Here is an 11,561-nt window from a genome sequence, read left to right as displayed (position 1 = left end):
GGAGAGAGGGAGAGAGAGAGGGAGAGAGGGAGAGAGAGAGGGAGAGAGGGAGAGAGAGAGGGAGAGAGGGAGAGAGAGAGGGAGAGAGGGAGAGAGAGAGGGAGAGAGGGAGAGAGAGAGGGAGAGAGGGAGAGAGAGAGGAAGATGGAGAGAGAGAGAGGGAGCGAGAACCCCTGACAGGGCCTTGTTGCCACAGCCCACCCAACCCTCGCCCGGCCCTGGGTCACAGGGACATGTGTCCAGATGTACTGAGGGAGGTCTCTGGACACAAATCCAGAACCTTCCCATGTGGTCCAGCCCCGCACCCCCCCCCGCCACTCCACCGGCCTCTTGGGGCACTTTCTCTTCCTTTCCCGAAGGGCTCCCTGGACAGCGGAAGGTGAGTGAGACCTGGCAGGATCCCTCCCTGCCCCTGGGGCACCACCTGCTGCTGTAGGTGAACCACCTCTCCTTTCCGCCCCCTCAGGGCTGACCTGCCTTCACCACGTGACCTCAGTGACCAGTGCCTCTCCTGGCTGTCAGTTTACAGCTTCTATTGGACATGGAGATTCACCCCACGCTGTCGTGTCGAAGCATCCGAGAGTCTCTTGACATCTCCGTTTCCTAGACATGTTTGTTGCTATGGATCGTCCGTACTCACTATTTTATTTCTAGAGAGATTTTTGCTATAGGTCGTGTGCACTCGCCAGAGAGACAGAGTGACAGAAAGTGAGAAATCACCCCCCAGGGGGGATGGCCATGCCACAATCCCTTCTCCTCCAGTCTCCTCTCTTGATTTTGGGCATGCACGCACATGTGCCTAGCATGAATTTTAAGTCACCGGGTCCAGGACTCGAACCATGGTCGACTCTGTGGGATTCTAGCAGCGTAACCATTATGCCATCTGCTGGTCCCCCCGTACTCACCATCTTTCACCTATCCCTCCTTATTCCTATTGCCACTGCCTAGTTCCAACCCTCATAATTTCCGGCCTGGATGAATTCACAATAGTCTTCAGTCTGGTCTCCACAGCGTAAGTGTCACCCCCACTACAGTGAGTTTTCTGGTGCTCATACCTCACTGTGCTGCTTAAAATCCTTCAGTGTCTCCCAACTAGATCAATTCTAAAACCCTTTGCATGACATTTGCAACTCAGGAGAAACAAATTCTTGCCTGGATATTTTATTTTTTAATAAGTGCCAGAAGATGCATGAGCTTCCCAGAGAGAGAGAGAGAGAGAGAGAGCGCAGCACCCTTCCTGCCAATGGGACAGAGTCCTGCCACAATCTCTTGTCCCTTTGTCCTGTCAGGATTTGGGGCATGTACACGTCCCCAACATGTTTTACAAGTCACTGGGGCCCAGATTCAAAGTGCGGTCGACCATGTGGGATCTGGTTCCTTTAACCGCTGGGCTGGAGGCTGGCCTCCTGTGTGCTCTGCAGTCACGTCCCACCCCAGGGCTGCAGGTCCTCCACTCCTCATGGAGATCCTCCTGCCTGGGACCTGGCCCTGCCACCAAAGGCCCCCTATGACTCCCTCAGCCTGTCTTTCAGTAGCCCTAGCACGATATTCTATTATAGAATGTGCTACTTAGCCTTTTCATCTGCCTCCTCTCCCTGCTAGAGTCCAGACCAGGAGGCCGCAGGCACGGGCCTTCCTTCTTTAGACTGTGTCTGGTTCTGCATGGTTTATGCAGGGGGAGTCCTCAGATCTGGGTTAGGCGGATTAATAATCAGCTGTAGGGCTCGACGACATCTCAGTGGTAAAGCTCGATGCTCGGCAAAGCTGACCTCAGGGAGGTTCCTGGTTTGCATCTGGAGACCTCCCTGAGTATGCTGGACATGTGATGCCCATGATCTGGGCTGGGTGGGCCTGGGGGTACCTCATGGCATCGAGGCCCTATGGGGGGTGGGGTGCTTTCTCTCTGTTCTCTCTCCCTTGCTTATGAAAGAAATAAATACAGAAACTTAAAAAATAATACAGTGCATTTGTAAAAATCTGAGGTCAAACTGTATTCCTTAGTATTCTCTCCTCGAATTATAGTTACCACTAATTTCTTGATAACTCGTTACTCATATGTCACCGACTTCCAAAAACAGTTATCTGGGAGAACTGCATCGTATTATTATAGTAAAGCTGCGAGGCAGGAGTTCTGCAGCAGGACAGGCTGCTGGAGAGAATGCTGTCTTAAATGCTAAAGAAAAACACGAATGAAAACCTAAAACGCACAAGCACAAAAACGTTATCTGTCAGGGAACCAGCAGTTAGCGTAATGGCTATGTCGCTGGACTCCCACGTAGTCAACCGTGGTTCGTATCCCAGACCTGGTGGCTTAAAACTCACACCGGGTGCGTGTGCGTGCGTGCCCAAGATCCCAAGAGGAGAATAGAGGAGAAGGGATTGCGACGTGACCATCCCCCCTGGGGGGTGATTTCTCGCTTTCTGTCTCTATGTCTCTCTCTGTCTGGCGAGCACACACGCGCCCTATAGCAAAAACCTCTCCAAAAAAAAAAAAGAAACAAAAAACAAAAAACCCTGTTATCTGTCATTGGGGTTATAATTTGCTTATTTAAAAACAAACAAACAAACAAGCAAAACCTCTTCTTACTTGTGACTGTGGATTTTGTTTCTGGCTTTCAGATCCTTAAATATTAAACTGCTCTGCTTTTTCTACGGAGCAGGCTTCCCCTCTCCCATCCAACCAGGGCTGTATGAAGATGGTGGTCAGGGTTATCTTGGCCTCTGGATTCCATCAGGGTCATATTAGGGACTTGGCGGGCGCAGGAAGTTGGCTGCCGCCCACCCCTCCCTAACCAGCATTCTGCCTGGCAAAGCCTGCCAGGTGCCTGATTGTGCAGAGAAATGGGATGGGATCACTGAGTGTGACAGTCAGGAGAGATTTCACAGATCACAAGTGTTTGGAGAGACGAGTCGAAACCGGGCCATGGAAACGTGGCTGCCGGGAGTGGCCTGCCAGCGGGAGCCCAAGGTCACTCAGCGTCACCGCTTTTTTGGACGAGAGCCCGACGGCAAGAGAGGCCTCGAGGTGTACCCTGGCGGGTGGAATCTTTGTGAAGATTCCGGACAGCACGCTTCACCTGGTCAGCCTGCAAGCCCCGGGAAGCTGGAGTTTAATAGGACGTGGTGGATAATAAGCCTTTAAATAATGGCGTTTTCGCAGTCCGTCCTCGGAGGAGTACAATGCCAACTTTGTTGTGAGGCAGATGGTGGGGAAAAAGGTGGATGTGAATCTGATCATTTAGCAGGCAAATTAATTTATGTGACAATAACCAGCCTCCAAATTGGGTTTATTGACTCATTACATTTTCTCCCTATGAAATTTAGTGAAATGCCAAACTCTACATTTTAGAGGAGCTGAAGGTTATTTTCTCATTGTGAGAGGGGGCACATTCAGTGTTAGTCTGGATCTATATTAACAATATCCCCACAGCGTCGAGTGAGTCGATGATTTTCCGTAGTTTAAGGATAATACATTCGTAATAAAATTATAGCCCTTAAGGCAATCCTCAGTTGAGCTTACAAATAATCAATTATTTAATTTCTGGGTCAGTTTTTTTTTTTTTCTTTTTTGGTGCAGCCCAAGTAATTTTCAAGACAAAAATAAATATATTAGACCAGTAAAACCTCAAATCATCTTGATAAGTGGACAAAAAAAGAAAATAAATAAAGGGAGAAACAGAATGAAGGAATGTTTTTTTTTGGAGAGAGAACAAAGGGAGGATTTTTTTTTTTGAGAGATTTTTGCTCCAGGGCACATGCGCTCGCTGGAGAGACAGAGAGTGACAGAAAGCCAGAAATCACCCCTTGCCCCAGGAGAATGGCCACACCGCAATCCCTTCTCCTCCACTCTCCTCTCGGGGTTTTGGGCATGCATGTACACACACCTGGCATGAGTTTTAAGACAGTGGGTCTGGGACTTGAAGCGTGGTCGACTACGTGGAAGTTCAGTGACGTAACCATTATGTCATCTGCTGGTCTCCAGGGAGGATTTGAATGTCATTTTAGCTCCTCAGATGGAAAAATCTGCTCATTGTGGTGAGATTATCTTATCTTATCTTATCTAGTCACTTAAGGATAAGTGACTAGAATGAAAGCCTTTTTTGCCTTTATATTTTTTAGAGAGATATTTTTGCTATAAGGCATGTGTACTCGCTGGAGAGACAGAGGGACAGGAAATGAGAAATCACTCCCGAGAGAGATGGCCACACCACAATCCCTTCTCCTCCATTCTCCTCTTGGGATTTTGGACATGCATGCACATGCACCCAGCATTAGTTTAAGCCACGGGGTCAGGACTCGAACCGCGGTCAACTACACGGGAGTCTAGCAATGTAACCATTACACTATCTGCTGGTCCCAAGGGAAGACTTTTATTATAGAATCAAGAAGAGAAACGGAGCACAGACACTGATTCTTAGACTCTGGTGGTAGGACAGTGCATTGTTATCCGCTCTCTAAGTCTCCAGGACATGGCGTCAGGTATACCCACAGCTCTTCTGAAGCCAGCGGGGGCCTGCTCCTCACGGCCCAGACAGCCGAAGGCTCCTCAGGCAGGCGTGTGCTCTGCCGTGCCAGGAACCACCCGGGGACTGGCTCACGGGTGGGCTCATCCCAGCCTTTCCGAAGCCATGCCCTCTCATCTTCATCCTAGCTTTTTCTTATCTCCACAGGCCAAGAATATCTGGTGGAGATTTCCTTTCTGTATGCAATGCAAAACTAATTCATTTAGTGACTACGCTATTCAGTACACTTATTTCCTCATTAAAGTGTATTTTATTTTATTCATGATAGAGTGTGTGTGCCTGAGAGAGAGAAAATGGGAGGGAAAAAGCGTGAGAGAGAGCAGCGCCCTCCCCAGGGGCTATCACGCTGCAGCCCCTCCGTCCGCTGTCCCCTGGCAGGCCCGTGAGCACCTGCACGTGAGCCCTGCAGATTTTCAAGCCAGCCTGGGGGTCTGAGCCCGCAGTCGGTCACGTGCCGTTCAGTTTGCCGCCAGTCGTGCCACCAGGCTGGGCCTTACATTTATTTCTTGGTGACCGATGTCCATAAACACATTCCTGGTTGCAAAGACGTGAAACTCTGGGCTGTGTAGATGGACACAGACTCACCAGAGGGCGTCTGTCCTTTCCCTCTCAAGCATCCTAGGTGTTTGTCTATGCACTTATGAACATGGAAGTATGAAGCATGATTATGTGGATACTTTGTTTTTGAAGTAAAGAGGCCAAAATTATAGTGACTATTGTCGGACTTGCATTATTCACAGAACGATATAAATGTTCTTGAATGATGCCACTTAACCATTTCTTTTTTTTTTTTTTTGCCAGAAAGCATGTGCACTCACCAGAGACAAAGAGAGGAGAGGAACAGGAGGGAGCACCCCCGTGGGAAGGGTCACACGGCAATTCTTCCTTCAGCTCCCTCCCCTGGGGCTTTGGGCATGCACGCTCACATGCACAGCATGCTTCTGCAGCCGCTGGGGCCGGGACTTGAACTGTGCATTGGACATGTGGAATCTGACTCCCTCAACCACCAGGCCATGACGCTGGCCCAACAGCGACCTTCCATTTTCATATTTATAATCTTCAGCTTCTTCTTCTCTGAGGTGGACAAAAGCGGAGGCCTCTTTCTTTTCATGGACAACATCTCTGACTTTGTCATTTCCTGTGTCTTTCCCAGAGGAAAATCGGGCCGGAGACACTGAAAATCGGTGAGTAAGGCTGGTGAGGGTCGAGCGCCCACTATGTATTTAGAGAGCAGTTGATCAACGATTCCTATAAAATGGCAGCTCTCTCTGCTCCCCGCTCCTGACACTTGTCCCACTGTCACCCTCATCGCGTGCCTCTGGCTGGGCCTGGGTGTCCATGGGGCACTGTGGTCCTCTGCGTTTCCTGCGTCTGCCTGGTCTTCGAGCACCACCTCCGACCGTCCCTCCTGCAGATCTGACTGTGGCGTCCTGGCTCACATCCACTAAGGGCCCCGGCAGCAGGCAGGCACCGTGAGCTCTGTGCTCCCAGCAGCCACACCCACGGCTGTCAGGGCCAGGCCGGTGGAAGCCCGGAGGATGTGTGTCGGACCCGTCTCAAGCACTGACCAGCTGGGAAGTCACTGACCCCGTTATCAATCCCTCCCAGTCCCATCTTCCTCATCCATAAAGGCAGAATCGCGGCTGCACTGCCTGCGTGGTGGTTTTCCATCCTGAGCCTTGCAGCCGTTTCGCTGTTGATCGAGGAGCTGGGAAACGCCGTCTGCCATGCCAACTCTAAGATCAGCAGCATCCTTCATCCTCACTTCAACACAGTTTAAGATCTTTTGAGGGATTTTGCTTCAGTTTTAAACATATGAGTATTGATGTTTATTGAAATCCGAAAGCCGGATGGGACCTGGCTCATTTTCACATCCTGGCACCACTTTGCAGCTAGTGACATGAGGTGCCTTTGCCAGCAAGGCCTGTTTTAATCAAAAGCTTTCATCTGAAATGCTATTCACAATTTCTGGGTGGTAAAGAATAATTCCCCACAGGGGGACTGATGCTAAGCTCTTTAACTGTCTTCGACAGGAAGTAAAACTCCTTCCCCTCAACAGACAGACACCAAACGCTCTTTGCAAGATCTTATCCTACCAGGAAGCAAAGAATAGGCTGATGGCCTGCCCTCATGTGGCAGCAGTGCTGCGCTGTGTCAGAACGCGGCTACGTCGTCCCAGAAGCAGTGCAAACTCTGGTGGAGAGTGGGCGCTGGAGGGTGGGCATGAGACAGAAAGAAAGAAAGAGAGGAAGAAAGAAAGAAGAAAGAGAAATGATAAATGATAAACTTTTGTCTACAAGAGAAAAACAAGTGAAAACCTTTTTTGGTCCTGTCTGAATTAGTCCACGATAGCGTGTATCTGTCCATTTATCTGTCACCAGAAGAGCCCTTGGCCTAAAAGAAAGACCAGACTGGTGTGCAAAATTATGCTATTGCACCTGAAATTCGTTTTGCCAATGTTTCTTGAATGAACTGAATTAAGTTTTTGTTTTTTAAAACAAAACAAAACAAAACTCTGAGAGCTCACAAGAGAAGAACACTTGCAACGGGGTGAAGAGGGAAAGACTTACAGAAAGTAGACCTTGTTTGCTCGTTGCGTTTTGCAGTTAGTAGCAGTTAAAAGCATTCTTGAGCACAAGTTGGAGCTGTGCTCTAGAATTCTGCCTGATCAGATTTTATTTCCCTCACGTGCCCCAGGAAGCATAACCGTTAGCTGGATTTCGGTGACTAACTCCCAGGTTCAGATGTCGGGCCTCCCTGGAACACATAACCTGGGCATTTGAGCAGAGGGGGAGCTGGGGGGCAGATTGCAAATGGAAATGAGAAAGCCACAGCCACCACTGTGGGACTCACACCAGCCTAGCCGTGTCCAGCAAGACCCTTGTTGCCACAGCCAAGAATCCTGCAGCTCTCAGCTCCTTCTCTGAGTCTGGGACCCGGGGAGAAGTGGATGTGAAGTCAGACAGGTAGTGGAATCACATTGTGAGGCAGAGGAGGTGGGACTGGCCACCACAGGGCTCTGCGGTGAAGCTATTAACAGATCCTGCCCTCCCGCCGGCTCCCCACCCAACTGGATCAGCTGGACCTCCCAAGCCTCAGCCCCTCTGCAGGGAAAGGGAGAATGATGAAGGAGTCCAGGGTGCAGGTCATGAGAAAGACCCTTAGGTGCGGGATGCAGAGGAGGAGGGACTCAGAGCACTCAGTCAGCACCATTGATATAGAATGCTTTATTGCTTCTTTTTGTTTGTTTGTTTCAGACCTGTGTAAGGGGGAGGATCTTCAAAAAGTTCATGAAAAGCACACATTATGAAAAAGCCACATGGATTTCAAAATTTTCTGCACTAAAATAAACTTATACTTTCAATTCCATTTTCTTTTCTTTTTTTTTTTAAAGCGAGAAATCACCCCCCAGGGGGGATGGTCACGCTGCAATCCCTTCTCCTCCATTCTCCTCTCGGGATCTTGGGCACGCACGCACACGTGCCTGGCGTGAGTTTAAGCCACCGGATCTGGGATGCGAACCGCGGTCGACTATGTGGGAGTCCAGCGACATAGCCATTACGCTAACTGCTGGTTCCCTCAATTCCATTTTCTATGAACTTTTACAAGTTTGCTCTTTTATTGCTATGTATTCTCTCCCGTTTTTGAAAAAATTGAGTAGCGGTGTGTGTGCTTGCCAGAGAGACAGAGAGGAATGGAGGGAAGGTACAAAAGCAAGCTTATGGCCATGGTCAAGCTGCAGTCCCTCCTCCCCGCGCTGCCCCTGCTTTGGGATTTGGGGCACACAAGCAGTGTGCCTGGTGTGTTTCCCAAGCCGTCAGATCTGGGACTTGAACTGTGCAATCGGCCATGTGGATCCAGTCGCTCTAAACCACCACACTACGGGCTGGCCCTCCGTACGGTATGACATTCTACTCATATAGAAAGATATAAAGTCAAGGAACTCCGACTCTGCTAGGGCATCGATGATTTACATATATCCTTCCTGCCAGCCAGGGTCAGGCTTTTCACTGAGGCAGTGATTCTCAGGTGCAGTTCCTAGACCAGTAACATTGTCATCTCCTGACAACTTGTTAGACAAGTAAAAATGTGGGGCGCACCCCTACTGACTGAACCAGAGACCTGGGGGTTGAGGCCAGTGTCTGTGTTTAGATGGTCATCGTCAGTCACTCGCTGCTCATACCCTCTCAGCGTCCCACCTGGGGCTACCATAACGGACACACTGTAGAGTAGGGTGGTTCTGGAGGCTGGGAAGTCCAAGGTCTAGGTGCTCATTGAGTGGGTTCCTGGTGAGGGTTCTCTTCCCGTTTTGCAGAGGGCCACCTTCTCACAATGCTTTTACATGTCTGAGAGAGAGATCATCTCTCATATCTCTTTGTACTCTTCTTTAAGGGCAATAATTCTACTCATGGAAGTTCCACTAATTACCTCCTAAAGGCCCACCTACAAATTCCATCACATTGGTGGTTACTATTCCCACGTGTGAACTTTGGGAGCACACAAACATTCAACCCACAGCACCCAAGTCTGTGAACCAGCGCCTGAAGCCTTACCTGGCTCTGTCTAACACCCACAGGGACGTGGGCCCTCTCTCCTGCCCCAGGCTATCTGGGAGTGTTCTGCAGGTGTTAGGGACATGGCCGCCCCATTCTTGGGGTTGGACCCTTGCAGGAGCAGTTGCGGTGCGAGAGCCTCCAGTGCTAACTCGGCAGCCCGTTCCTGGTTCATGTCTTCCACAGTCTTCAGGAAAGTCTTGGGGAGATGGCTACTCCTTTTACAGTCTGCTCTTCTCCCTTCCCCCAACTTTGGCAACCATTGATTTTATTTTTCTATTGCCATAGTTTTGCCTTGTCCAGAACATCATGTAGTTTGAATCATATCATGTGTAGTTTTTGTTTTCACTCAGTAATACACGAGGTTCTCAAAAAATTCATGAAAAATGCATATGAAAAAGCTATGCACGGACCTCAATTTTTTTTTTTTACTAAAATGAACTTATACTTTAAAGCTATTTTCCATAAAATTCGGGTCCCCTTATATGTATCTAGGTTCCTCTATGTATTTTCGTGGCTTGAGAACTTAAGAAAGGAGAGAGGAAGCAGCACCTCCCTCCCAGCCTGTGGACAGGAAGCGGCAGGCGAGAAAGAAAGCGTGTGGGCCTCAGCAGGCCGCGTGCCGTCTGGCCGCCCTGCGGTGTGCCTGCCGCTCCCTTCAGGCAGAGGCTCTGTGGCTGCGGTGACCTCCGTGGCTCCTTGGCTCCATGGTCCCTGTGGCTCCAGTCTCCTGAGGCTTCCAGGCTTCCACGGCTCCTAGCGGGAGTAACTCCCAAGCCTCCCATAGCCCCCTGGCCCCTGCAGCCGTGTGCTACTTCCTCAAAACTGTCCCATTCTTGCACACAGGACCAGAGAAGCCCCAAGACACGAAGGCTGCACACCGAGCTTCAGCAGTAGCAGGAGGGAGGATTAGTGAAGAAATCCTGAAGCCCAGGAGGCTTCATGGCAGTAAGCCATCAGGCCACAGAGGCCAGGAATCTTAGGTGCCCGGGATGTAAACTGATTTTCTGTGACCCATTCACGTAACTTTCCATTCCTCCACACACGATAAAACCGCAGAATGTCCTTTGTACATGCATGAAAGGACCCGGGGTTGGAAGCAGCCAATTTAAATTTGAGCACTTCTGGAAAACAGTGTGAAGGCAGAAGGGCTCTTGCCCTCACTGGAGTGAGACTCGGTGGGTTCCTGGGGAGCAGGGCGTGGATGGCCCGGACGGCAGAGTCCCTGCGCCCTGCCGCTCTGGTGTGTCGCGAGGTTCCCTCAGGCTCCGTCGGGGTCTCTGTGACCGCAGCCAGCAGAGCAGGGTCTCCAGGGCTGGCACACGCTGCGACCTTCAGGAAAGCAGATGGCACACGGGCCTGACGGTGGCAGGGGCTGGGGGACGGGCATCAAGGTGAGCTGTTTCTCTTCCCATGAGTATCCAGAAATGCATTTCTCTTTCTGTACATATCTAGCAGACTGCGTGACTCAGCCGCACTAGTTCCATTTCATCAGAACTGAGAACAGTTGACGTCATCTTGTCGAAATGAAACCAAGGGCTGTTTTGGCGCTCTTTTAACCCTTCTGCTGGTGAGAGCAGGCGCCACAGGAGGGTAGTGGGCCTGAGACTCGGCTGGTTCCTGGAGGGTCTCCCTCCTTGTCACAGCTGCGGGGTGAATCGCTTCCCCCATGGACTCGGAAGTCCCGACCCCCAGTTCCTCAGCGTGGCTGTATTTGGACATGGCATCTTATTTATTTTTTTTTAAAGAATGCTTTCATTTAACTTTATTTATTTATTTAAATGTATTTATTTTAAATTTGAGAGAGAGAGAGAGAGAGAATGTGAGAAAGCAAGCTCCCAGGTCCAAGCTGCCGTGGTTGAACCGTGGTCAACCACGCGGGAGTTTAGCACTCAGCCACCATGCCACCTGCTGGCCCCACGGACATGGCATCTTTAAAGAGGTGATTAAGAGGAACTTAGGTCTTCAAGGTAGGCCTCCATCCACCATGGCTGGCCACCTACAAGAAGGGCAGATTAGGACAGAAAGCCCAACATTTGCACATGTGGAGAGATGACTGTGAAGACCGGGGGAAGGACAGTCATCTACAAGCCCGGGAGGGGTGGGGGTGGGGGCTGAGGAGAAACCAGCCCTGCCATGCCTCGATCTTGGACTTCCGGCCTCCAGAATGGTGAGGACACACATTTCTGTGAAGCTGCCCAGTGTCTGGCCCTGTGACGGCGGCCCTGGGGACTAACAGAGCCACGCATTGATGGCATTGTTCGCTGGCGTCCTGTGTGAACATCAGTAAAGCACTGGTCACCATGACTTCACCACGTGATCCTCCCTTTCCCAGGGAGCCCAGGAGAAAAGCTGTCACCTGCATCTCAGAATCCTTTCCCCATCAAGTATTACATTTTGTGAGAACAATCACAAACAAGGCATAATTCTGGGTCAATTCCAAGGTTTAGGAAAAATTGCACTAAGCTTAATCCACAATTCTTCA

The sequence above is a fragment of the Tupaia chinensis genome, unplaced genomic scaffold (assembly GCF_000334495.1).
Source record: "Tupaia chinensis unplaced genomic scaffold, TupChi_1.0 Scaffold000031_1, whole genome shotgun sequence".
Classification (NCBI taxonomy): Eukaryota; Metazoa; Chordata; class Mammalia; order Scandentia; family Tupaiidae; genus Tupaia; species Tupaia belangeri.
Note: the sequence above shows the minus strand (reverse complement) of the source record.